The following is a 26976-nucleotide window of genomic DNA, read 5'->3' on the forward strand; positions in this document are numbered from 1 at the left end:
AGCGGAGACTGTCAACTCCTGTGGTTCGCTTCGAATTGGCCTGCTTCCCATGGTTTCACTATGGATTCTCAATGGAACAACAACTGCTTGTGCTGTTTGAAACACAGAGAGGGTAGTAATCGTCGGATTTAGAAAAACACAGAGTATGCAACAGAAATGACTTATGAACAACAACTTGTATAGAAAAAATAGAAATGTCATGCCGTTAAACCGTGCCATTTCCTGGTACACTATCTTTCCCGAATAGTGAGCTGACACATAACCCAGGGAATCATGAGGTTAACCTCCCCCCTGCAATGCGATAGGCTGCCCCAGCCGTCAATGAAAGGAGCGACAGCCGATCTATAACCAAGTCATAAAGGAACAACATATGAAAATATGCCATGTTTAGAAAAAAAACGGATTGCCGAAATCGAGGCGTAAAGTTGGATCGGGTATTACGTAAGAGGCTGCTGTGATATGATGCAAGGCCGGGGGATAGGACGTCTTTCGTACTTGCCAAATCTCAAGTGATCATTGTCACTTCCTTTGCCATGATTGGTGTAATAAATGTTCATGCGATATATAAGTCGGGAAATAATGTATGATTAGTGCCTAGGATATAAGAAACAAAAGAGTATTAGTATCCTACCTATTGGTGTAATTAATGTGACTTTGATACCATTAACAGTGCTCTGCTGCCGACAGGTGTCCATAACCTTGGCAGAGCTGTTTATTTCACCCGCGGAACCATGATCCTTTATGTACATATTAAGAAATGTGATGTCAAAGTGTAGGCCATTATGCTGGCTTGGTAACCAGTTAGCCATAATGCCGTTCACGAGGAGGGGGCGAAGAGTGGGTAGGCCAGCTCGTGATGAGACCTCCTGTTCCAAGGTTTGTTTATTTGCTTATACCTTTTGGACCATATCCCTGGTGTGGTGGCCATAGTGGGAATGCCACTTCGCTTCCATCCTCATGATCATGGTAGGCTGGCTCTTAATGAGACCCCGTATCCTACATTTGACAATTTATAATTCATTTGCTTTTTCTCTCTTTTTTTTCATAAAGCACTTTTCCTTATATATCCACAAAGGGTGGTTCAACACTCCTTAAGAGTAGGAATGGTGGAAGAAGTCTTATCATCTCAATAGGAGGATATAAACCCTTTGCTCTTATTCCTGAACAAAAATCAAGGGGAATTAAAAGAAGAATGGCATGATAAAGATAACCAATCAGGGCAAAATTAGTAAGACAATGACAACAAAAGATAAGTATATCCTTCCTTCTGTCCTCTTACCAATACATAGCCTTATAAAGATAGCGATTTATAATTGCCTGATTTCAGTATGTTGTGATTTTGTATTCATTGCATAAGTGCATCGCTTGTCTCTAAAAGACTTTGAAAGAATAGGGGCAAGAAGCATCCTCAAACTTGGACCAGCAAGAGGGATAAGCTGTTTCACAAAGAGAGAAAAAGTATGCTAGAACAAGAAAGGAGCATAGGTTTCAAAAGTGCAAATGACGATCCTTTTGAAAAAGGAACAACAGAACACAGCAATGTCATTCCTTTTGAAAAAGGAACAGCAGAACACACCAACGGCGTTCCTTTTGAAAAAGGAACAACAAAAATAAAAATGTTGTTCCTTTTAGAAAAGGAACAACAAGACAAGCAAACGGCGTTCCTTTGAAAAAGGAACAGCAAAAATCAAGAGTGTCAGAAAAACCAAAAGTGTCGTTCCTTTTGAAGAGGAACAACAAAAAAATCAAAAGTGTTGTTCCTTTTGAAAGGGAATAGCAGAAAAATCAAATGTGTTGTTCCTTTTGAAAAGGAATAGCAAAAAAATCAAAAGTGTTGTTCCTTTTGAAAAGGAACAGCAGAAAAATCAAAAGTGTTGTTCCTTTTGAAAAGGAACAGCAGAAAAATCAAAAGTGTTGTTCCTTTTGAAAAGGAACAGCAGAAAAATCAAAAGTGTTGTTCCTTTTGAAAAGGAACAGCATAAAAAATCAAAAGTGTTGTTCCTTTTGAAAAGGAACAGCAGAAGCATGCAAATGCCATTCGTTTCAGTAACGGAAAAAAATGAAATCTATATGTGCACAAACAAGTTTGCAGAAAAGAAATTATGTACAAATTGTGAAAAGAAATGAATTCCTTACTGAATTACAGGTGAGGAAGATTCCTCTTCCTCTCCTAAAATCTCCATATCAGCGTATCTGCGTAGCTGTTGGCAAAAGGATCCCCGAGTGAGTGGTTTATGATAGAGACGAACTCGATGGCCATTCACTTTGAAGGTATATCCAGAACCATCAATGGTGATTAAAGTTATGGTCCCATTGTCATGTACCTTCTGAATTTCGTATGGTCCCAACCAACGAGTCTGGAGTTTCCCAGGGAAGTCCTGAAACCAAGAGTCATATAATAGGGCCCAGTCTCCCTTGTGGAAGACTTTGTTTTTTATGAGGGCATCATGCCATTTAGCTCGCTGCTGTTGAATCAATGCTGTATTTTGTAGTGCGGAGAGCCTAATTTCGTCCAATTCATTGATCTGTTGTAGTTGATTAATTTGTGCCTCAGTTAGATCTAAGCCAACTTCCTGTGTTGTTCGTAATGTTTGGATTTCAAATTCTATAGGAAAAATGGGTTGTTTTCCAAACACTAATTGATAAGGTGAGTAACCAGTGGTGCTTCTCCATGTTGTTCTATAGGCCCAGAGTGCTTCAGGTAGTCGGGTAGCCCAATCACGCCTATGTGATGTAATGGATTTTGTTAGGATTGATTCTATTACCTTATTGCTGCTTTCTACTTGTCCGTTCACCTGTGGGTGATATGGAGTAGTGATTTTGTGCTGGACATGATAATTATTAAGTGTTGCCGCTAATCTATTGCCAGCAAATTGTGGTCCTCCATCTGTAATTATTTCCCTTGGAAGGCCATAACGTACAAATAGATGGAACAGGAACTGTATGATAGAGTCCTCTGTGGCTCTTGGCAATGCTTCTGCTTCAACCCATTTGGTGACATATTCTGTTGCCACCAAGATATATGTTCTCTGATTTGATGAGGGGTTGATGGGTCCAACGAAATCAAGAGCCCATCGCTTGAATGGTTCGATGACTAACTGTGGCTTGAGAGGCATCTCGTCAGCTTGACCAGGACATCCTGCTCGCTGGCAGCTATCACAGGCTTGGACAAATTTCTTTGCATCTTTGAAAATCGTGGGCCTGTAATACCCTGTCTGTAATACTTTGTGTCCAGTTCTATGCTCAGCGAAGTGTCCCCCACATGGTCCGTCGTGACAGGCTTTTAGGATGTCAAAGATTTCATCTTCTCGAACACATCTCCTGATATGCATGTCTGCCCCTGTATGAAACAAATAGCCCCCAATCCAGGAGAATCGAGTACTTTTCTGAACAATCTGTTTTCACTCATTAGGGGTTAAGTGTTTTGGTAGTTTACCTACTGCAAGGTAATTGGCAACATCAGCATACCAGGGTGTTCAAAAGGCAACAGCAAACAGATGTTCGTCTGGAAATTGATCTTCAACTACTGCTGCATCAATTAGCTTTGGCATTCTCGAGAGAAAATCGGCTACAGGATTCTCTTTGCTAGGCCAGTCCTTGATTGTGATATCGAATTCCTGCAATAAAATCAACCATCTAGTTATTCTGGCATTTGTGACAAGCTTATTTGCTAAGTATTTTATGGCGGAATGATCCGTATACAAAATAACAGGATAGCCTGTAATATAATGTCTAAATTTATTGACAGCATGTATTACAGCTAGGAATTCTTTTTCAGTAACGGTGTAATTTAATTCGGCAGGGGATAAATTTTTGCTGATGTAATAGATAGCATATGGTTTTTTATCCTCTTCCTGCCCAAGGACTGCACCAATGGCTATATCTAAGGCATCAGCTGATATCTGAAATGGCAGATCCCAGTTTGGTCCTCGCAGGACTGGGGCTATGGATACAAGCTTCTTTAAATCCTTGAAAGCACGTTCACATTTTTATGTCCAAAGAAAATCAATGTTACCAGTTAGTGCATATAAAGGTGCAACAATGTGTGAATAATGTTCTATAAATCATCCATAATATCCAGAAAATCCAAGAAAGCTGCGTACCTCTGTTTGAGTAGTAGGAGTGGGAATAAGAAAAAGTATTTGGATTTTGGCCGGGTCTACCTGAATGTCGGCTGCTGAAACATAGTGTCCTAGAATAAGTCCTTCAGTCATCATCATGTAACATTTTTCGTGACTTAAGCAAAGCCTGGTAGCTATACAGCGTTGTAGGACTTTTCTAGGGTATTTAGTGCTGGATCAAAATCATCTCCATAGGGTGTAAAGTCATCCATATACACTTCAAGTCTATCATTTATTAAATCTGCAAAAATGCTAAGGATAGCCCTTTGGAATGTGGTGGGAGCGTTACATAGGCCAAAGGGTAGAACTCGGTAGGCAAATGTCCCCCAAGGACAAGTGAAAGTTGTTTTGTCCTAGTCTTTAGGGGCAATCTGAATCTGATTGTATCCACTGAAGCCATCCAGGAAGGAAAATAATTTTTTTCCTGCCAAAGTATCTAGCACTTGGTCTATGACTGGGAGTGGAAAGTGGTCTTTTTGTGTTGCTTTATTGAGTCCCCTGTAATCCACACAAATTCTCCATTTCCCATTCTTTTTTGGTACGACCACAAGCGGAGAGACCCATTTACTGTCAGAAATAGGATAAATAAAATTGACATCTAATAGTTTCTGAAGTTCTGCTTTCACCACATCCTTTAAATGAGGATTGAGTCTTCTCTGTGGTTGACGGACAAGTCTAGCATCTTTTTCTATATAAATGTGGTGTGTACACAAATGTGGGTCGATTCCTTTCATATCAGGGTAATCCCATGCAAATGCTTGTTGATATTTTCTTAACAGATGGATGAGCTTAGTTTCTTGTTCAGATGTGAGGTTGGCATTGATATTTAAAGTTTTTCCCGGTTCAATTTCCACAATTTTACTATTTGCGATAGAAGTAACAGGTATTGTTTGATCATGTGTGCCTTTCAGAGGATCTTCTTCTAATTCATTATCAAATGCTGCTTCTATCATGTGACATTGTGTGCAGGATTCAGCTTCAGTTTGACTAATGAAATTGTTAATGGCATCATCTTCTGTTTGGTCTTTAAAATCAAGTGCCTCTTGTAAATTCAATGGAGATCTAATGTTATCAGTAAGGTATGATACAGGATACTTGTTAGTTTTAATTATTGTAAGACTTGGCTACGCTGGAGGGTATAGAACCAAATTCTTAATATCAGGTCCTTTAGTTATGGTCATATTTCCTTGCCGGCAACCAATGTAAGCATCGGCGGTGGCAAGCCAAGGCCTACCTAGGATTAGCGGGTGTCCATCAAGTCGGGTTTTTGGATTAATTATCAGGAAATCGGTCGGCCAATTCTAACAAAGTAGAGGTAGGTTCTACAGATGTAATGCTGAGTTTTTGATAGGTAGTGGTTGTTAAAATATTGATTGCAGCTCCTAGATCAACTAACGCATTAGACAAGGTCTGACAGTAAATTTGAACAGTTACAATTGGATTTCCTGGGTCTTCATATTTGATGGGTGTTTCTTTCCCAGATAAGAGATCAGATAAAGTATCAACTACTTGGACTCTTGGATTAGTTGTTATATTCCTCCTTGATTTCTTTATGCACAATTCTTTAATAGTTTTTGCATATATAGGAATATCTTGAATGGCTTGGAGGAACGGGATTTTTATGTACAAATTTTGTAATTCCCCCAGAATTTCAAAGTCAGGATACTATAAAGGTCGAGGTATGACTAATCATTCTGGGAACGGGGGAGAGGATGTGGTTGCTTGATTATGAGATTGTTGCTTATTTGCATCCTCTTGTTGCAACTGATGTTCTCTTACTAACTGATCTTCACTATGAACTATTTTATCTCCCTCATTTTCAATGATACGTCCAGATCGTAATTGAAGATCATTACACTCCCGCAGGTCAGGTCCTATTTCTGGTGATTCTATGATTTGAAGAGATTGGACCGGTCTGTTATTTGGATTGGGGTTGGGTTGGGCTGGGAGTTGCGGTCTCAAATTAGACTGGGGATTTTGTTGTAGAGCTGGCAGAGTAGGTTGAGGGAGCGGAATAGTTCCTACTGGTTGTTGCATCGGTCTTTGCCAGTTTGTCTGCCAGGATGAACCTTGTGAAGTAGGGGGAGTCCATTGCGGAGGATATGGGCTATTTTGCCAATATGGTGAAGTATAAGGGAAATTCGGCCAACCAGATTGGTTTGGCTGATTCAGCCATGGGTTTGAAGAAGGAAACGGTGGTGGTGACCAGTTTGAGAATGGGGGTGGGGGCTGATTTTGCCACATATTATATTGTTGAGCATTATATTGTGGAGGCTGAAAAGAAGAGGTTGGGTCTGAAAACATACCAGATTGTCTTTGCTGCCACTGGCGGCACTGGTTGATCAAGTACACTGATTCTGGTTCTTCCTCTGCTTCCTTGTATATTGCTTTTAATCCAGGAAGTGAGGGGCAGCTTTCCGTAAGATGATCGTTTGTACAGATGGCACATGTTTGGACTGTATCCAGTGGACACTCCTTGTGACTATGTTTTTTTCTGCATCGGGGGCAGAAGATTTCCAAATTCTGTTCTGCCTCCATCTGCTTCTGTTTGGCCTGCATAATATCAAGTTGTGTAGTTAGTGTCCCTAGAATATCAGTTTTAAAATTTTCTAATAAATTTCCAATCTCCACACGCATTACTCCTTCTGTTGATATTTTATTGTCTCTTGCAAACCGATCATATTCTGCTAGTTTTATTCTTGTGCTGCCTCTCGAACTCCTAATGCATAAATCAATAATGTCAGCAAAATTCTCTTGATAAATATCCCCTTTTCCCATAATGTTTAACGTTTCGATCCACTATTCCTTCATGCCCCTTATCAATGCAGTTTTTAACACATTATCAGGTAAAGGTAGTGATGCATAAGGAGATCTTTGTAAATTATATTGAAAACATTCCACATATTCTTCTAATGTTTCGTTTGGTTTGGCTGTCATTTGAAATATTTTGTCTTTCAATTCTCTAGACCTACAATAATCCTGATATTTTTTTAAGAAGGATTCTTTCATTTGATCCCAATTGTTGATGACCCCACCACCTAGTCCCATAAACCATCTTAGAGTAGCCCCCTTTAATGTCGAGGGGAATAATTTCAATTTCTGGGGATCGGTGGTGTAATCATATCCCCTCCCCAACACAACAAATTCGAATAAAAATGCATCCGGATCTTCTGATCTGAGACCGTGAAAGGTAGGGATATGTTGAAGAGGGATAGCTTTCATGGGCGCATTTGCTGCAGAATCCACTATAGGATATTGTAATGTAGAGGTTTGAGTATTTGGCTGATTCTGAGCCATAGGATCGAATATATGCCAATAACCTTCTGGGATATCTAGGAGGGTATTCCTAGGTTGAGAGGGAACGATTTTAGCAGGGATAGTTTTAATGGCACTTCCTTTATCTGGGATAAGAGGACTACCTGATGTCTGAGGAGATTGAATTCCCTCAACAATGATTTTCGCGGCGCTCCCCTTATCTGGGTTGTTTAGTGGCTGATCTGTTCCAATGGGAGATTTTGGTTCCTCAGTTTCCCCTGTTTCTCCTTCTCCTTCACAAAAGTTACTAAAATTCCCTTCCTGCAATAGTTTTGGAGTAGAATTTTCAATTTCCTGAAAGTCCTGCTCTTCAGTTTGACTATGCACCTCAGCAAAGGCTACAGATGGTGATCCTGTGGCCTGAAGGGAACTAGTAGGTTGTTTAGAAATGATTTTCCCGAGACCTACTAATGGCTGAGATTCTATTTTCTTATAGATTTCGTCTATGAAAGTTGTTCGGCCAAGGTTCACCGGCCCCTTAGCTTTTTCGGGTTTGGATGGAAGCTTGATATTCTTTTCTGGTCTTTTCTGCTTAGTCATGCACTCAAATGAACTGCTAAATTCTATTCAATCAAGGCAAGAGCAAATCTATTAGGAAAGCAGATAGTGGAGCAGGGCTTTTACATGCTCCGCACGCAGGTTCTTACCTTTCATTTTTAAGATCCAACTCTTCCCTAGCAGGCTCGTACACTACTCTGAAAAAGACAAATGGCTACACTCTTTCCCCGGCAACGGCGCCAAAATGTAGAGCTATAAAAAGGGTCTCTTTCACCTCTAATTACCTCACATTAATATGTCAATCCGGGAACGTTTGGTTATTTCAAAGAGTGACTCAATTCGAGGCTATTTGTCAGAGTAATGCTAGTAGTACAGCGTCCTATAAAAATACAAGAGTAAACTGATGCTTGTCTATGAATAAGTTACTTCAAATGACTAAAGCACACTCTTAAAGCTAGGCAACTTTATCAATCAAGGGTTCGACATCAATAGCCCATCCCTTTGGAAACTGATGGAAAGGAAACTAGAGCATGGACCATGGGTCTGGGAGCGATGCAGTAAATGCCGAGGCTCACTACAGCCACAGATTGTCTCTCACACAAAATGCGAGTAAATGAAACGGCAAATAGGAAATTGAACAGCAAATCTAGAATGGAACAACAATTTTGAAATGGAACAGTAATCAGTATAACTAAACCTCGCGAGCAATAAACAAACTTTATCCTATCAACTCAAATGCACTCATTGTAATCCAAAACTCCAATCTTTCATTCTCCAAGAAAATCACGCAACCAACTAATGGAACAGCATAAATTACTAATTATGGAACAACATGTGGAAATCATACACACATAACACTCTGAAGAAGTAATCTGATTTAACACCAATCATCAACAGGAATTACAACTGTGTTTCAAAATGGAACAGCATGAATCCTGAATCATAAAGAACACATCTTTCAGATAATTTCCTTAACACACATACACAGCATAAGAGCTCTGTAACACAATGATAACAATGTCCAATCAAGTCTAAGAATATTGAATCCACTCTGAAAGTATTGATGATATAATGTAGAGTCAATAGAAAGAACATTAACGAACGAATCTTAGCGGAGCATGTGATGTAACTTATAAAGCATATCAGATTACCAACTAGTGATGTTAAGCAAACCACGCAGAAATCAAATCGTAGTGATACAGAAGCAAGTGTCCTCCGGGGCCGGGCCCTTAGCCTCAAGGGTACACCACTATAAGTTAATCCGGACGCAGAGATAAAATAATCACCAAGTTTATATTAATGCATAAAACAGAAAGTACAATGAGCCAAGTTCAACGAGACTCGATGATCAAATTTCAATCTTTAACAAGAAGTTACATAAAAAGCATCCCCCTAGACTAACAGTGTCGTCCCTTTATATAAGGGTAACGGCAGAGATGTCTAAGCGATAAGATAAATAAAGCAGCGATCCCTCAGGATCGAAGATCTTGAGGGATTCGCCAAACTGTTAATCCTTAATCACTTCTTCTCTCCTCCGCCGAGATGGTGCCTTCTCCTCCTTTTTCAGACCGGTTTGCTTCAGCCTGCTTTGCCTCATTTGCACTCGGTCCTTCATCAAAGGGACAGCAGTTACCCTGTTCTTATCTTTTTCTTTGGAACAGCAGCTCCTCGTTTTTACCCTTTCCTACACAGGAGAATGACAACTATCAGCGGTTAAGTCTTGCGTACTAATTCCACATATTTTATCACAATTCTCTATTGTTTTCCACATTCATGATGTAAAAGATTCACAAGTCCCACTGAAAAGCCACTGAAATGATCATTAAAAACATACCTTTTTAGTACTCCACACCCATGACTTTGCATATGACTACATATTCTATCATATGATCCCTATGCACTTGTAGCACTGGGTCGCTTAAGATGACCTGAGGAATGATGTTCGACTTGCATTTGCAGACCCCAGTGGTCCTTATGGAAGTAGGTTTTTGACAGCTACCCCCTTTCTCCTTACTAGCTTCCTGCTGATCCCCTTCCTATTCATGAGGTCTGTTTCTTCCCAATATTTCTGTGTTACTTTCCTTTGCTGCCTTCTCCAGAGGTTTCTTGAAACACTGCTTTCCCGCGTCCTTGCTTCTATCTGTAATTGCTTGATTGTAGGAGGGAGCAGCACTCCCCCCTATGCATCCTGCCATGGTGCCCAACGTTAAAACCCTAACCCCAACCCTAGATCAAGTTGCAGAGCTTCTCCCCACCTGTTGTATCCAGTAAATAGGTGTTTTTCATTCACAAAAGGTTTTTAAAATAAATTCCAATTTAATGAGTTTTATAGTCAGAGTAATTTTATTTATCTAAATGTTTTGAAAAGTAGTTTCCACTTCATAAATTGCTTTTACGAAGAAATTAGTTATTCATATATAAGAGATAACTGGTTCTTCCAGTGAATCACTAATTGTTGTACTGTTCAACAACCCCCATTTGAATATATTATAAATTTCCTATGAAATTTATTATATTAAAATAAGGTCCCTTAAATTTTAAAAAAAGATCATATAATCAAAGTTTAATACTTAGGATTTTTAGTTAAAACCCAAGTATTAAACCTTGATTATCCCAAAAAAACCAAATTAAATAGCCCCCGGAACCAAGACTTATTCTTAGGCTTTAAAAAAAACCTTAAATAATAAACAATAGGGGTTATTTGATTAAAAGAAAAAAATAGTCGGAGTTCTAATTCCCAAAGGTTTTATTCTTTATAATCTCTGACTCACAACTTCCCCATAAACTCCAACTTATCCTAAAGGAAAAGACTTCCCCGCATCGCAAATAATACAAAGTTTCAAAGGCTCAAGTCCCCTCCGCCATTATCCATTGCGATTGTGATTAGACCGGACCCAACGAGATTATCCATTACAATTCTATGATTTCCCCATGTCCGCAGCTACTGCAATAAACTACAGAACTTAAGTCTCATATCTTAAATAATTGTGATTTGTGATAAAGCCTGGAACTGACAGGATTATAAAATCCAATCCATAAAATCCCGCGTCTACAAGCTATTGCAAAAGTTTAAAATCTTAAGTCCATACTCCTGTTGATCGTTGATTGTGATATGTCGTTAAACCCAGACCAGACAAGATTATAAAATCCAATCTATAAATCCATGCGTCCAGAGCTATCGCAATTTCCAAAAGTCCATGCCCCGCTACACAACGTCGATTGCGATATGCGATATAACTAGACCCGCCGGAATTATAAAATGCAATTAAATTAAATATTACGTCCGTGCAATCAAAAAGTTCCAAGAGTCATGCCTCATTTGAATTTCGATTCTGATATCCTTCGTCATGTCAATTACGATATGACATCATCTGTAATTTCATTCTCCGCATCATCGCCACATCAGATCCACATCATATTCCATGTCACCATTACACATGGATCTGCCATGTCATAGTGACGTCACCATGACATCATCCCATCCCGCATATCACAAATCACAAGTCTCCCGGCCAACTCTTATCATCTGCCACTCCATAATTGTGATTGTGATATTACTCAGTATTGCGATCTGCGATCAAGCCCCAGACCCGATAGGATTATAAATTCCATTTCATTCCCCGTGTCCATAGCTATTGCAAAATCCATGGGACTTAAACCATTCCTCCTCTGCCCATTCTGATCATGATTTGGTCTTATTTGGATTTTTGTATATTTCAATAGCAATTCTCCCTGTTTGAAATATGACGATAATTCATACTCCTCTTCCAAAGCGATTGCGATATGTTTTAAAGAAAGCTCCCTTTGGATTTTATTTAGACTTTTCCCGGTATAGAAAGCAATTGCGATTTACCATAAAGTCTAACTTGTCCTATCACAGACCTCACTCCGCATTCCTCTCCATGATGGTTTTGTTCGGAATTTTTTACAAATCTATGTTTTTTCCTGATTTCCTACAAAATTGATTTTTTTGAAATAAAAATCACATATCAATTTCATTCATTTCCAGCTTATCAATTCTTGATTTTCTTGTTCAGGTTCATCACAGAAGAAGACAGTTGTGCTGATAAGCGACAATTCAGTTCAAACAGATAGACAAACATCCAAAGAATCTGATGGAACAAACAAAGATGATGAAGACATAAAATCACTTTAAGAACATTTCTACCAAAAAATCGTTTTTCTTTAAGCGTATTGAAGGGATCTATTTAAATGCACTTAATGCTCTGCACAATAGATTCAGTTGTTTTCTACTATTTAAGCTTAGTTGTTGTATGAAATAAGGGTCCTGAATTTTATGAAGCAAGGCTTATGAAATCTCGTACTATTTTACTTTTATCCTTTTCTCAATAGAATGACTAGAACATTGTTTAGGAATTTTCATAAATAATTTTGAGAAGTTGCATTACTATACTCTTGGAATCATCTTTGTGAGAAGGAATAAATTGTTGTTATTTCGTTTATGAGTTGAGCAACATGCATCTAGTATTTCTATCACTATCCCTCTGTTTTGTTCATAAACAAATAGTGAATTTATCTTTCTAGATTGCTTATTACATGGTATTTAAAGAATAGTGTTACATGTATTCATTTCTGACCATGCTGCCATTGATTTTTTTTACATGTTAAGTAATTTGATTTGATATTCTGAATGCGATATGAGTTATACACATTATTTTTATTAACTATTTAATCAAAGTAATCATCTTGAAATATTTTCATTTCCATTGGTGTTTGAGCAATCTATATTGTCATTTACTAAGGAAAATCATTATAGATCGCATCCAGATAAATGTTAAACAAATCTCGGGTTATAGAATAGATTAATGCATATGTTTTCCATTTAATTCATTACTGCAAATCCATCTATTTCACTTCACTATAAGCATTACACATCCATTCAATAACCTTTCATTGGGAAACTGGTCCCATTATCCCTAGTCGGAGCCACTACCTAAATGGAAAAGGAGTTGTCTTAAGGTCCGGACCGGGTGGTTTTCCCCTTGTGTTGAAGCAGCGATTTTCGAGGCCTCAACACCTTGGTAATCATAAATTTTGATTGAAGAGGATGAAAGGGTTGCTCCTACTCAGATCCTAAGGGAAAGGAATATGTATTTAGGGCCAGTCATGAATCTAAGGAAGAAGCCTGTGAGAGAGAGGCGATATAATTTTGGAGAACATGAGAGCACTAAGCAAACATAAGAAGACATGAGTTTTGGATTGCAAATAAATAGTATGAGAAATGCTTGAGATTGCTCATAAGGGAAAATGGGTGTGAATTTGGCTAAGGGAATATATGCAAAGAATGGTATAGGTCAGAATAGTAGAAGAACTTTTTGACCAGTGGAAATTATGGGGTTGAATGAACACTCTGCTCTGATAATATTGTTGGAATTTGCAATAGAATAAAGGATAAACAGGGAATTATTTTTTCATTAATATGATATACATTTAAAACATCATTCTTACCATCAATTTATCTTCCAAGGGCTTTTGGACTCCCAATTATGGTGATGATTCATATTCCACACCATAACACTAACATATTAGGTGGCTAACATTATTATGTGCACATGGATATACATATATCTCTATAACCATGTTTTTCCTTATCATTATGGATTCTCATCTTTATACTTTGGATTCCCTCCTTACAACCTCATTATATTTATATTCTCTTTTCATTGATAAGGAAAGAAAACAAGAGAAAATATGAAAACATAAAAAATGAAATATTCAAAGCTTTTATTTCATTCCAAGATCTAGGTGGATATTGGTGGTCACCTGCCTATTCCACTTAGACCCCCAAAATTGTCTCTTTTAGTTTTTCAGTTTCCTTAATTGTAGCACAATCAACTATTTTTGGTAGTTTTTCAGGTCCTAAACTTCTGAGGTCGTTTTGAGGCCCTAAAATTTTTTTATAGGGAAAACAGAGAGACCGAAAATGTCTTAAACTAGTTTACCATTTTGTGTTTGGCGCCATCTTTGAGATCTTCAAAACAAGCTATTATGATAGACAAACGGAGATCATATGCCAAAGTTACAACCCCAGGAAGTTGATGTACCAATTTACCCAAATGGGGCCCACCATTTTGGTGCTTCATCTCCTAGGGTTAGTTTTTTGGATGTTTAGGCTTTTCCATTGTTTCTCAATAATAAATAGGCCTTTGAGCCTCATTGTAACACATTTCAGAGGAATGTAGCCACCACATCTCTTCTCAGAGATAAGTTACCATCACCCAAGCTAGTTTATTTTCATTCAGTTTGTAAGCATATTTCAGTATTCTGGTATTAATGAAATGAAGTGTTATTTCTGATGCATTTTTGTATTTATGGTTATATCTGTAATTTGTTGTGTTCCTGTTTAAGTTCAAATCAGTGGTATCAGAGTGGTCTGCTCTTTCTCTTTTTTTCTTTGCAAGTCCCCAACGAGGTCAGGGTATAAGGAGTTAGGGCTCGATCTGGTTGAACCTTTGCAAGACTAGCCTCGTAAACCCTGACGACCTCCCATGGCAAAATAAAATAAAGATGAGGGGGCAAGAGATCCTTTCAAAATATTTCTCAAGGAAGCCCTCGAGCGACAGAGGAACGCGATGATGGATAACTTTACCCCGATCCTTCGATGACTACCCATAGGAGACTCATCTTCATCCAATAGACACTCTGGAGGCGCCACTCCTTTTAAGGTACAAGTTAACTTCGATATTTCATAATTGATGGCTATATAGATTCAGATGCCGTAGAGAAATGGTTGAATCTATTGGAAGGATATTTTTCAGTTCATGACTTTTCCAATCAGGAAAATATTACTTTTTCACTTCTCAAAGCCACCCCACACATCAAGGACTGGTGGGAAATCTACTATGAACAAAAGGACAAGAGGGAATCCTCACTATTTTTAGCCGCACCCACTTGGGATTCTTTCTGAGACGTCATCAAGGAATAATATTACCCTATTGGGAGCTATGAAGATAAATACATAAAGTGGACCACTCTACGACAAGGAAGGGACCAAGATGTGTCCGAGTTCACAAATGTTTTTCCATACCCTCTGCATGAAGTTGGGTATCAAGGATTATGAGTGGCATTTTGTACTCAAGTACTGTGACTGTCTATATAAGTACATCTAGGAGGAGATGGAGTTCCTAGACATCTCCTCGCTCAGCATGACATACCGATACACTATCAAGATTGAGAAGAAGTCTAAATAGAAGAAGTGAGACTTTGAATCTGTAAATCTGAAGCAAGGAAAAGGTGCCCCCAAACTATAGAGGAAAGGCCAAAGCGAAGGCGGGGGGACCCAAGACAACCCGCTGAAGCAGCAAGAAAAGAACAACACCACGAAGATGAATAAGGGAACGAGAAAATGATGTGAGTTCCATAAGTGATCCACTCACGACACAAGTGAGTGTTGGGCCAAGCAGTCACTGGTGGCCGAGCTAAAGGCTTCCGAATCAAATGCATGTTTTGAATCTGTGGTAGAACCTAACAAGTGGAATGACAAAGGGAAGTAGATCATTGACGTGGAGCCCAGTGTCACCATGGCCACCACCAAGATCAAGAAGAATGATCTTGAAGATCGAGAGGAGGGGGGACACCTCTTCCACTCATGGATGTGGGTGAAAGGTTCTCCGCTGCAGTTCATTGTCGACAGTGGGAGCCAAAAAAAACTCTTTTCAGCAGATGTCATGAAGCGTATGGGCCTATCGACAATAGCACATCCATAGTCGTACAGTATCGAGTGGCTTCACCAAGGACGAAATCTTCACATCATCTAATAGTGTCGCCTTCCCTATAGCATCAATCCCTTCACAAATAAGGTACTTTGTGATATGTATCCTCTTGAAGTTTGTGATGTATTATTGAGACAACCATACTTGTGGAAGTGACATGTTGTATATGAGTCTAGACCTCACTCTGTGATTATTTCTTTGGGAAATAAGTTATAGAGGATACCGGAGGTAGCCCCCCTACTGCCATCTCTATGTTCATTGCAAAGCAATGTAGTAATATCATTTCCCAGACCAGGAAATTTGTTTTCCTTATGATTCATCCTCAGGGAAAGAAGAAGATTGTGGCCACGGATTCCAGACAAGGATCCTTCGCATAGCAACAACAAATGGACAAGGTCATGGAGGAGTACAAGGACATTTTCGCCTCACCTACAGGGGTACTGCTACACTGTCAGGCCAAGCACTCCATTGATATGACCTCGGGCACGTCGCTACCCAATGGACTAATCTATTGATGCTCTGTTCTGGAGAATGATGATACCAAAAGGCAGGTTCAGGATTTGTTGCAGAAAGGGCACATCAGGCAAAGCTCATCACCCTAGAGGAGCCTGATTGTATTGGTATAGAACAAGGACGAGACTTGGAGACTTTGTATTGACTATCGGGCATTGAACAAGATCATTGTCTAGAATAGGTACCCAATCCCATAGATTGATGACCTCCTAGACCAGCTCAAGGGAGTGAAATATTTCAGCAAAATTGACTTGAATTCTGGTTATCACCAGATGCCTATCAAACCCTCTGATGTGTGGAAGATTGCCTTCAAATCCAAGGAGGGCCTTTTCAAATGGTTGGTCATGCCTTTTGAGTTGATGAATACCCATGTAACCTTCATGAGATTAACATATGACATCTTGCAACCCTTAACCAATGCATTCGTGGTGGTTTATTTAGATGACATCTTGATCTTCAGCTATAGTTGGGAATAGAACCTCCACCATATTCGATGGGTCCTTCAAACCCTACAACAACACAAGTTGTGTGCCAATTTGGAAAAATGCACTTTTGGCATTGTTAGACTCCGTCTTCTCAAAGTCCTCTGTCATAGTCAAATTGGCAGGTGACTGTCAAAATCTCAGTTCAAATATGCAAGCCAATGAAAATTAGCTTTCACCCACTGCTACTTAGATGTTTGCAAAGGAAATCATCTCTGAAAAGTCGTGAGTTCATAGACAGCAAGAGTGAATATGTGCGATGCTTGCATTTAGCTCGAGAGAGTTATCTTTTCATTGCCACCAACCTGGGATATCTAAATTGCATCAACTTAACTATTCCTGGAGAAGAAAAGTGGACAACTATACTCAAAATTAATGACAAGGAGCCCATTGTTTGTTTGGATGTACTGGTCATGGAGTCCCCTGATTCCCCAGCCTTACAAGAAGATTGGGTTGCAATGGGTGATGGCAAAGGAAGAGTGATTGTTGTGCAACTTGTATCTAGTAATCTTAATCATGAAAACCCATGCTCTTTTACTTGGTCTGCTGAAAGAGAGAGGCAACTTCTTGGAATTTACTGGTGCAAATCCTTAGGGCATAGGCATGTTTTTACAACAGATCCAAAAGGAGGATTAAAATTGTGGAGGTTGGAGTACACATTTAGAGAAGTCAATGGTTGGAGGGGATCCATCAAAAGAGTATCAGGCATCTTTAGTTGCTGATTTCACATCAGCATTCTTGGCACGCATTATATGTATTGATGTGAGCCTTGTGGATCAGCTACTTGTTTGTGGTGATCAGTGGGGCAATATCGTTGCTTTTGAATTTCCAGTGAGATTGATCGATCTTGAAAACTCAATTATGCCAGAGAAGTTTCAAACATTTTTCTCATTTAAAGGAGCCCATGGTATCTCAAGTGTGGTTAGCATTTCAGTTGCAAGATCAAATGGAAACCAAATTTGTATATGTTTGACAGGGAAGGATGGATGCATCTGTGACTTTATTTTTGATAAAGGTGCCATTGGAGACTACTCAAATAAATTGATTTTTACTGGAATAAAAAATGTCCCAGAAATTACTATGGTTACAGACAAAGCCATTCTTGGATGCCTGCAAGCTTGTGTTACTAGTCATTGACAAGTTTGGCGTTGCTATGGCACTTGTGAAGGCAGATGTTGATAGGCAGTCTCCCAATTGGGCTTATACTCTCTACAATTTGATACACAATATGTTGTCTCTGCGTTATGGTCACAGTGATATGTATGGAGGTCTCAACGTTGTTCTGCGATGGGTGTATTGTTTCTACAGATCTATGCTAGCAGCTATATTCATATATACATATAGAATAATGTCTATGGTCAGCGGTACTTATATGGTTGGCACAAGCACTCTCCCGACATCCCTATAGTTTCAGCGTCACTATTATATCGACCTGTTTCAGCACTAGATGAGTCTCGGCTCTATCATATAGTATGTATGGCATGATCAATTGCAGAGCATCACAGATGTATGATAGCAGTATTGTATATATGGTTCAGTTCGATATGTGTCTCAGTTCAGTTCTATGAATAGCAGCATTGGCATTCTTTTTGTTGACATCACCATTACAATATATGTATGGCACTATTGGCATCACAATTCAAGAATATTATTGTGAAAATCAATAATGACCAAATAATTCATGTCAACCTCACTCAGGAGAATCCAAAGCCGCTTATTGCTGGGATTCAGTCCATTGGGTCGAGACCAACATAACCTTTGCCGGGTGTTCTGATATCTACTTAGAATATCCTTTCTTTGAACATCAGATCCATTGGTTCTCCATCTTCAATTCATTTATGATGGTTGTTTTACTCACGGGTTTAGTCTCAATGATCCTAATGCAGACTCTGAGAAATGACTATGCAAAGTATGCTCGCAAAGAAGATGATTTTGGTAGCAATGCAATCCTGATGGATGGGATGGACTGGCAACATGGAGAATGCTATATGGCATGGATATCAATTCAGAGAAAGATCTTTTATTGGTTGAATATAACTTTGGGATTATTTACCAGATAGACATTCGCTCAAATAAGAAAAGAGAGGAACCCATTCTAATCCACAAAAAGGGTTCTAAAGTTGTGGGACTTCATTTCAATCCATTAAATTCAAATCTTCTGATCAGCTGTGGCAATGATCATTTTGCTCGTCTTTGGGATATTCGCCAATTAAAAGCTGGGGCCTTCCTGGGAGAGTTGAAACACCCACGTGTTGTGAACTCTGCTTAGTTTTCGCCAAAACCTGGCAATAAAATTATGACTACCTGCCAAAATAATCAGATACGTGTATGGGATTCTATCTTTGGTGATTTGAGCTATCTAATCCATGAGATCATCCATAGTCATGATTTTAATCGTCACTTGACCTGCTTTCGTGCCGAATGGGATCCAAAGGATCCGTCCGAGTGCCTTGCAGTTATTGGTCGTTACATAAGTGATAATTTCAATGGCATAGATTTGCATCCAATTGATTTCATCGATACAAGCAATGAACAGCTTGTCGCTGAAGTAATGGATCCAAATATAGCAACCAATCTCCTACTAATGACTTCAGTCCTGATTCGATGGGATCTGCGCTCCAGTTTGTTAGCCCTCAGAGGATTTTAAGGGGAACGATCTTCTGTTTTAGGAAAAAGAAATGACTCTATCTCTATTTTTGTAACTGCAGGTGAAACAGCGCCCCTGTTTTGGGGTCGATTTGTTTTTCCCCTAGCAGAGTTTTATTTAATGTATTAAAAAATCATTGGTAAAGGTGGAGTTAGAAAAATTCTGAGAGGTGTGCATGGAGAAAAACAGAGCTTCTATTGTACAGTTTTGACAGAGATTTTAATAAAAGATGCAGCTCTGACCCCTGAGATTCCTGTGGTATGAAATTTAACATTTGTGTCATCCTTTGTCTCATATGTAGCCTGTTATGTGTTCATTTCATTTCATGATCGTTTCCAATTGAACAAATGAAGTGTTAAGGTAGAATTCATAATTTGTATGCTCTGCCTTTAAGTTTGTTCATATTTAATGTTTTCTTCTGTTTGACAAGGATTCATCTTCTATGCCCTTGTCAACTTCTCAGTAGTCTTTCCATTCCATTTAATCTCAATTTGATGTTAAAATTCCTTTCCTACCTTGCCTCAGGAGATAATATGTGTTTTTGATTATATTTCTTTGTTTCAAGCTGTTTTTTGCCCATGCAGCCCAGAAAACCAATCATTTATCAAAAAAAAAAAATCCCTTTCTATCAATTTACTAGCCTAAAATCAGTGTTCCTTATTGGTCGTCTCAATCCCTTTTGCAAACCTTTTACCGAGATAGACCCAGAGAGATCCCTCTCCTGTCCTCGTAGGGCTAGCTACGAGGCTGAGCGTGGTTTGATGTTGCCTTGAGTTTTGCCTTCTTCAGCCTGAGGCAGATTTGAGCGCTAACATAGTGGCGACCATACTAGGGAAGATGGTTTGCTGCTGATGTGACATTCGACTTGTTGATTGTCTTGTCCCAGTACATGAAATCAAATTGCATATCTGATGCTGCTGGTGGACAACAGTCAGACACATATGCAGGCTGAAGCATTCACCTGGCGACTCCAACTCGATCCAGACAGTCCAGTGCTCGCTGATCTAGTTATGCAATGGTGGGGTATGTGGCAAACCCTGCCCTGTGTGAAGCTGTAAAAGAAGTAAGAAATCAGTTAGCAGATTCTGAAATTAATGAAGAATTTTTCAGTGCCTTGCTTCAATGGTTGAAATCTCCAAAGTTCCCTTTTGAAACTAAAACTAGATTTTTTGAGTTAGTTGTTGAAAGAGTTGAGAAGGAGATTCAATGTTTAGATGAGCAGATCCAATCATATGATTTCCAAGACCCTAAAAAGTTCTTGGAAATCCTTCCTCCATCGAAACAAGAAATAACAGACTTGCCTACAGATGTTTACATTGACAATGTGCAGCTGGAAATATGTATTGCGGAATTGGGGCAGCCAGCAGAGTCTGGCTTTCGCGATCCTATGGCAACATACATGGAAATGTTTTTCAGTTTGATTGATAGATCAGGATGTTTTCTACATGACCAGGATCATTACGTGTATGAAGGTCTGCCAGCAATTACATCTGTGTCCTCGTGGAAACATTTTCAGGCGGCATCATTTTCAGGTTTACTTGAATGGTTAATCTGGCATTTTAGTATTACCTGATCTATTTTTTTTACAGCAAAGTAGGGTAGATTTTGTAAATAAATAAGCAGCCAAAGGGCAACATCTTATTCCAGTTTCATTGCAGCTCTAGTTTGAAGTTAGTTAAGCTAGTTTTTCAGTCATTTCAGTCTTGAGATCGAATCAGTTTGAGTCCAGTTTCAGTTTGAAAATTGAGTCAAGAGTTGTGTCGATTTGTTGGAATGATGACTCCATCGCCCATTGGATGGAGGCACTGTCTGCTCTCCCAAAGTTCCGTGGTTCTTGGCACCTCCAAAAAGCGTCAGCTGCCATCCCCATTGGAGCTGATGTTAGATTCTGTCTTCTCAAAGTCCTCTGTCAGAGTCAAATTGGCAGGTGACTGTCAAAATCTCAGTTCAAATATGCAGGCCAATGACAATTAGCTTTCACCCACTGCTACTTAGATGTTTGCAAAGGAAATCATCTCTGAAAAGTCGTGAGTTCATAGACAGCAAGAGTGAATATGTGTGATGCTTGCATTTAGCTCGAGAGAGTTATCTTTTCATTGCCACCAACCTGGGATATCTAAATTGCATCAACTTAACTGTTCCTGGAGAAGAAAAGTGGACAACTATACTCAAAATTAATGACAAGGAGCCCATTGTTTGTTTGGATGTACTGGTCATGGAGTCCCCTGATTCCCCAGCCTTACAAGAAGATTGGGTTGCAATGGGTGATGGCAAAGGAAGAGTGACTGTTGTGCAACTTGTATCTAGTAAACTTAATCATGAAAACCCATGCTCTTTTACTTGGTCTGCTGAAAGAGAGAGGCAACTTCTTGGAATTTACTGGTGCAAGTCCTTAGGGCATAGGCATGTTTTTACAACAGATCCAAAAGGAGGATTAAAATTGTGGAGGTTGGAGTACACATTTAGAGAAGTCAATGGTTGGAGGGGATCCATCAAAAGAGTATCAGGCATCTTTAGTTGCTGATTTCACATCAGCATTCTTGGCACGCATTGCATGTATTGATGTGAGCCTTGTGGATCAGCTACTTGTTTGTGGTGATCAGTGGGGCAATATCATTGCTTTTGAATTTCCAGTGAGATTGATCGATCTTGAAAACTCAATTATGCCAGAGAAGTTTCAAACATTTTGCTCATTTAAAGGAGCCCATGGTATCTCAAGTGTGGTTAGCATTTCAGTTGCAAGATCAAATGGAAACCAAATCTGTATATGTTCGACAAGGAAGGATGGATGCATCTGTGACTTTATTTTTGATAAAGGTGCCATTGGAGACTACTCAAATAAATTGATTTTTGTTGGAATAAAAAATGTCCCAGAAATTACTATGGTTACAGACAAAGCCATCCTTGGATGCCTGCAAGCTTGTGTTACTAGTCATTGACAAGTTTGTCGCTGCTATGGCACTTGTGAAGGCTGATGTTGATAGGCAGTCTCTCAATTGGGCGTATACTCTCTGCAATTTGATACACAATATGTTGTCTCTGCGTTATGGTCACAGTGATATGTATGGAGATCTCAACACTGTTCTGCGATGGGTGTATTGTTTCTACAGATCTATGCTAGCAGCTATATTCATATATACATATAGAATAATGTATATGGTCAGCGGTACTTATATGATTGGCACAACCACTCTCCCGACATCCCTATAGTTTCAGTGTCATTATTATATTGACCCGTTTCAGCACTAGATGAGTCTCGGCTCTGTCATATAGTATGTATGGCATGATCAATTGCAGAGCATCACAGATGTATGATAGTAGTATTGTATATATGGTTCAGTTCGATATGTGTCTCAGTTCAGTTCTATGAATAACAGTATTGACATTCTTTTTGTTGACATCACCATTACAATATATGTATGGCGCTATTGGCATCACAGCTCAAGAATATTATTGTGAAAATCAATAATGACCAAATAATTCATGTCAACCTCACTCAGGAGAATCCAAAGCCGCTTATTGCTGGGATTTAGTCCATTGGGTCGAGACCAACATAACCTTTGCCGGGTGTTCTGATATCTACTTAGAATATCCTTTCTTTGAACATCAGATCCATTGGTTCTCCATCTTCAATTCATTTATGATGGTTGTTTTACTCACGGGTTTAGTCTCAATGATCCTAATGCAAACCCTGAGAAATGACTATGCAAAGTATGCTCGCGAAGAAGATGATTTGGGTAGCAATGCAATCCTGATGGATGGAATGGACTGGCAACATGGAGAATACTATATGGCATGGATATCAATTCAGAGAAAGATCTTTTACTGGTTGCGGATAACTTTGGGATTCTTTACCAGATAGACATTCTCTCAAATAAGAAAACAGAGGAACCCATTCTAATCCACAAAAAGGGTTCTAAAGTTGTGGGACTTCATTTCAATCCATTAAATTCAAATCTTCTGATCAGCTGTGGCAATGATCATTTTGCTCGTCTTTGGGATATTCACCAATTAAAAGCTGGGGCCTTCCTGGGAGAGTTGAAACACCCACGTGTTGTGAACTCTGCTTAGTTTTCGCCAAAACCTGGCAATAAAATCATGACTACCTGCCAAAATAATCGGATACGTGTATGGGATTCTATCTTTGGTGATTTGAGCTATCCAAGCCATGAGATCGTCCATAGTCATGATTTTAATCGTCACTTGACCTGCTTTCATGCCGAATGGGATCCAAAGGATTCGTCCGAGTGCCTTGCAGTTATTGGTCGTTACATAAGTGATAATTTCAATGGCATAGCTTTGCATCCAATTGATTTCATCGATACAAGCAATGAACAACTTGTCGCTGAAGTAATGGATCCAAATATAGAAAACAATCTCCTACTAATGACTTCAGTCCTGATTCGATGGGATCTGCGCTCCAGTTTGTTAGCCCTCAGAGGATTTTAAGGGGAACGATCTTCTGTTTTAGGAAAAAGAAATGACTCTATCTCTATTTTTGTAACTGCAGGTGAAACAGCGCCCCTGTTTTGGGGTCGATTTGTTTTTCCCCTAGCAGAGTTTTATTTAATGTATTAAAAAATCATTGGTAAAGGTGGAGTTAGAAAAATTCTGAGAGGTGTGTGTGGATAAAAACAGAGCTTCTATTGTACAGTTTTGACAGAGATTTTAATAAAAAATGCAGCTCTGACCCCTGAGATTCCTGTGGTATGAAATTTAACATTTGTGTCATCCTTTGTCTCATATGTAGCCTGTTATGTGTTCATTTCATTTCATGATCGTTTGCAATTGAACAAATGAAGTGTTAAGGTAGAATTCATAATTTGTATGCTCTGCCTTTAAGTTTGTTCATATTTAATGTTTTCTTCTGTTTGACAAGGATTCATCTTCTATGCCCTTATCAACTCCTCAGCAGTCTTGTCGTTCCATTTAATCTCAATTTGATGTTAAAATTTCTTGCCTACCTTGCCTCAGGAGATAATCTGTGTTTTTGATTATATTTCTCTGTTTCAAGCTGTTTTTTGCCCATGCAGCCCAGAAAACCAATCATTTATCAAAAAAAAAAAAAATCCCTTTCTATCAATTTACTAGCCTAAAATCAGTGTTCCTTATTGGTCATCTCAATCCCTTTTGCAAACCTTTTACCGAGATAGACCCAGAGAGAGCCCTCTCCTGTCCTCGTAGGGCTAGCTACGAGGCTGAGCGTGGTTTGATGTTGCCTTGAGTTTTGCCTTCTTCAGCCTGAGGCAGATTTGAGCGCTAACAGGCATGACCCGAGTTCAATATCTGGGTACATCATTGATGAGAAAGGTGTGCATGTGGACCCAGCCAAGATACAAATCATTCAGGATTGGCCCCTCCACTCAAACAGAGCTCTGTAACTTTCTGGGTCTTGCCAATTTCTACAACATGTTCTTGTTGGGGTTCTCTCATATCACTTGGCCTTTAAGTCAAGTCACCAAGGGTAGAGCAAAAGCAAAGTTTTTTTGGTCTAAAACCCACTAGAAGGCGTTTGCCGAGTTGAAGCATCGCCTCTGCTCTACATGAATGCTCACATTGTCAAATCTGCATAAACCATTTGAGATTGAGACAGATGCCTCCAACTATGCTATTAGTGTAGTTCTTACTCAGCAAGGGTATCCAGTGGCTTACCACAGTGAGGCACTTTCAGACACTGTACAAAAGTCTCCCACTTATGAGAAATAAATGTATTCCATTGTGTAGGCATGTCGTCAATGGAAGCATTACATTCTAGGGAAGGAAATAATCATCCACGCATACCACCAACCCCTATAGCTCATAGAGATGCAAGGGAAGTTGCAGAAGGATTGCCATCAGAAATGGTCCACATACCTCGAAAAATTCCATTTGAAACTTAATTACAAGAAGGGAAACACCAATAATATTGCAGACTGCCTCAGCCAACTACTAGTCATCTCCCTGATCACTATGCTTGAATCCTATGGGCACGAGAATTCGGGGTGTTGTATCCTTATGAGAGCGATCCAAAATTTGGTAGCACATACCAGACACTCCTGGAAGGTAAGCAAGTTCCAAATTTTTACCCCTAGGATGTATTGTTATGCCACCTAGGACACATCTATGCTCCTTCAAGTGAGTGTACCAATATGATTTGGGAGGTGCACTACAGTCAGGTCGTTGAACATTTCATAGTATAGAAAACAATGGCAATACTACAAAAGTATTTTTATTGTTCGAACCTTCGTCAGAATGTTGGGAGTTACATTAAATCCTTCACTTCTTATGTCATTGCCAAACCAACCATCAAGAAGAAAGGCCTATATACTCATCTACCAACTTCAATTTGATCTTGGGAATCCATCTCCATGGATTACATGTCAGGCCTTGCTTCTACTAAGCGCGACAACGACTTCATTTTCCTAGTCATCGACAGATTCTCTAAGATGGCCATTATGGCAGCCTGCAAGAAGAGTATCACAATAGAGACCATTGCTAAGCTCTTCTTTGAGAGAGTGTGGGTACACTTTGGGATCCCATAGTCCATTATCTCTAATCGGGACAATAGATTCGTAAGTGAATTTTTGTCAAGTCTCTGGTCAATTTTGGATACCAAAATCACTAAGTCCACAACTTTCCATCCCCAAACGGATGGCCAAACACAAGTCATCAACAACATGATAGTACACATTCTACGCATGTACAACACCAAGAATCCACACACATGGGATGAAAGTGTCCCCTATGTCGAGCACAGCCACAACAAAGCTCTCCACAGCTCAACGGGCCACAAACCATTTCAGGTATGGCTTTGATTTGAGTCATTATGTCCCATTAATGTGGCCATATGATTTGGAGTTACTCAGGCAGATTCAGCTCATGTCCAGTCTGAAGCTCACAGGGCTAACAACTTCATTAAGTGTATTCAACACATATTCCAGTAGGTCTATGATTTATTGGAAAGATCCAATGCTAAGTACAAGTAGTGGCTTAATCAACAGTAGGTGCCACACATGTTCCAGGAGGGCAAAATAGTTTGGCTACATCTGTAGAAGGAGTGCCTCGCTGGACCCCACCATAAGCTTTTCCCACTCCAATATGGTACATACACCATCACCAAGGTTGTAGGGGATAATGCCTTTGATATCAACATTCCACCATTCCTTGGTCTACACCTAATGTTCAATGTAGACCGCCTTTGGATATACTTTCCACCATTACTGGACACATCCGACATTGCAGAACAATTCACACCAACAAAGCTAAACCTAGACTGCATGGAACATGCCACAACTGATTGGATCATGGAAACACATATCAAGAACACTCACCAGTAGAAGATCCAACTATATTGGGTTGTCAAAGCTAGCCAACTCCTTCACCAAGAAAAGTGGCTCACCAGGGACCAAGTTTAGCATAAGTTTCCCTGTCTCATGGAGGGACTCAACGCAATGGGGATCATTGCTTCCTAAGGGAGGAGGATTAATCTAGGTGGATATTGGTGGCCACCCAACTATTCCACTTGGACCCCCAACACTGTCTCTTTCTATTTTTCATTTTCCTTAATTGTAGCACAACTTACTATTTTTGGCAATTTTTTGGGTCCTGGACTTCCGGAGCCATTTTGAGGCCCTAAACAACGTTTTTAGGGAAAAAAGAGGGATTGAAAGAGTCCCAATTCAGTTAAG

This window comes from Pinus tabuliformis, chromosome X, assembly GCF_031772625.1.
Source record: "Pinus tabuliformis cultivar Carrire ecotype Pingquan chromosome X, CPIR1, whole genome shotgun sequence".
NCBI lineage: Eukaryota > Viridiplantae > Streptophyta > Pinopsida > Pinales > Pinaceae > Pinus > Pinus tabuliformis.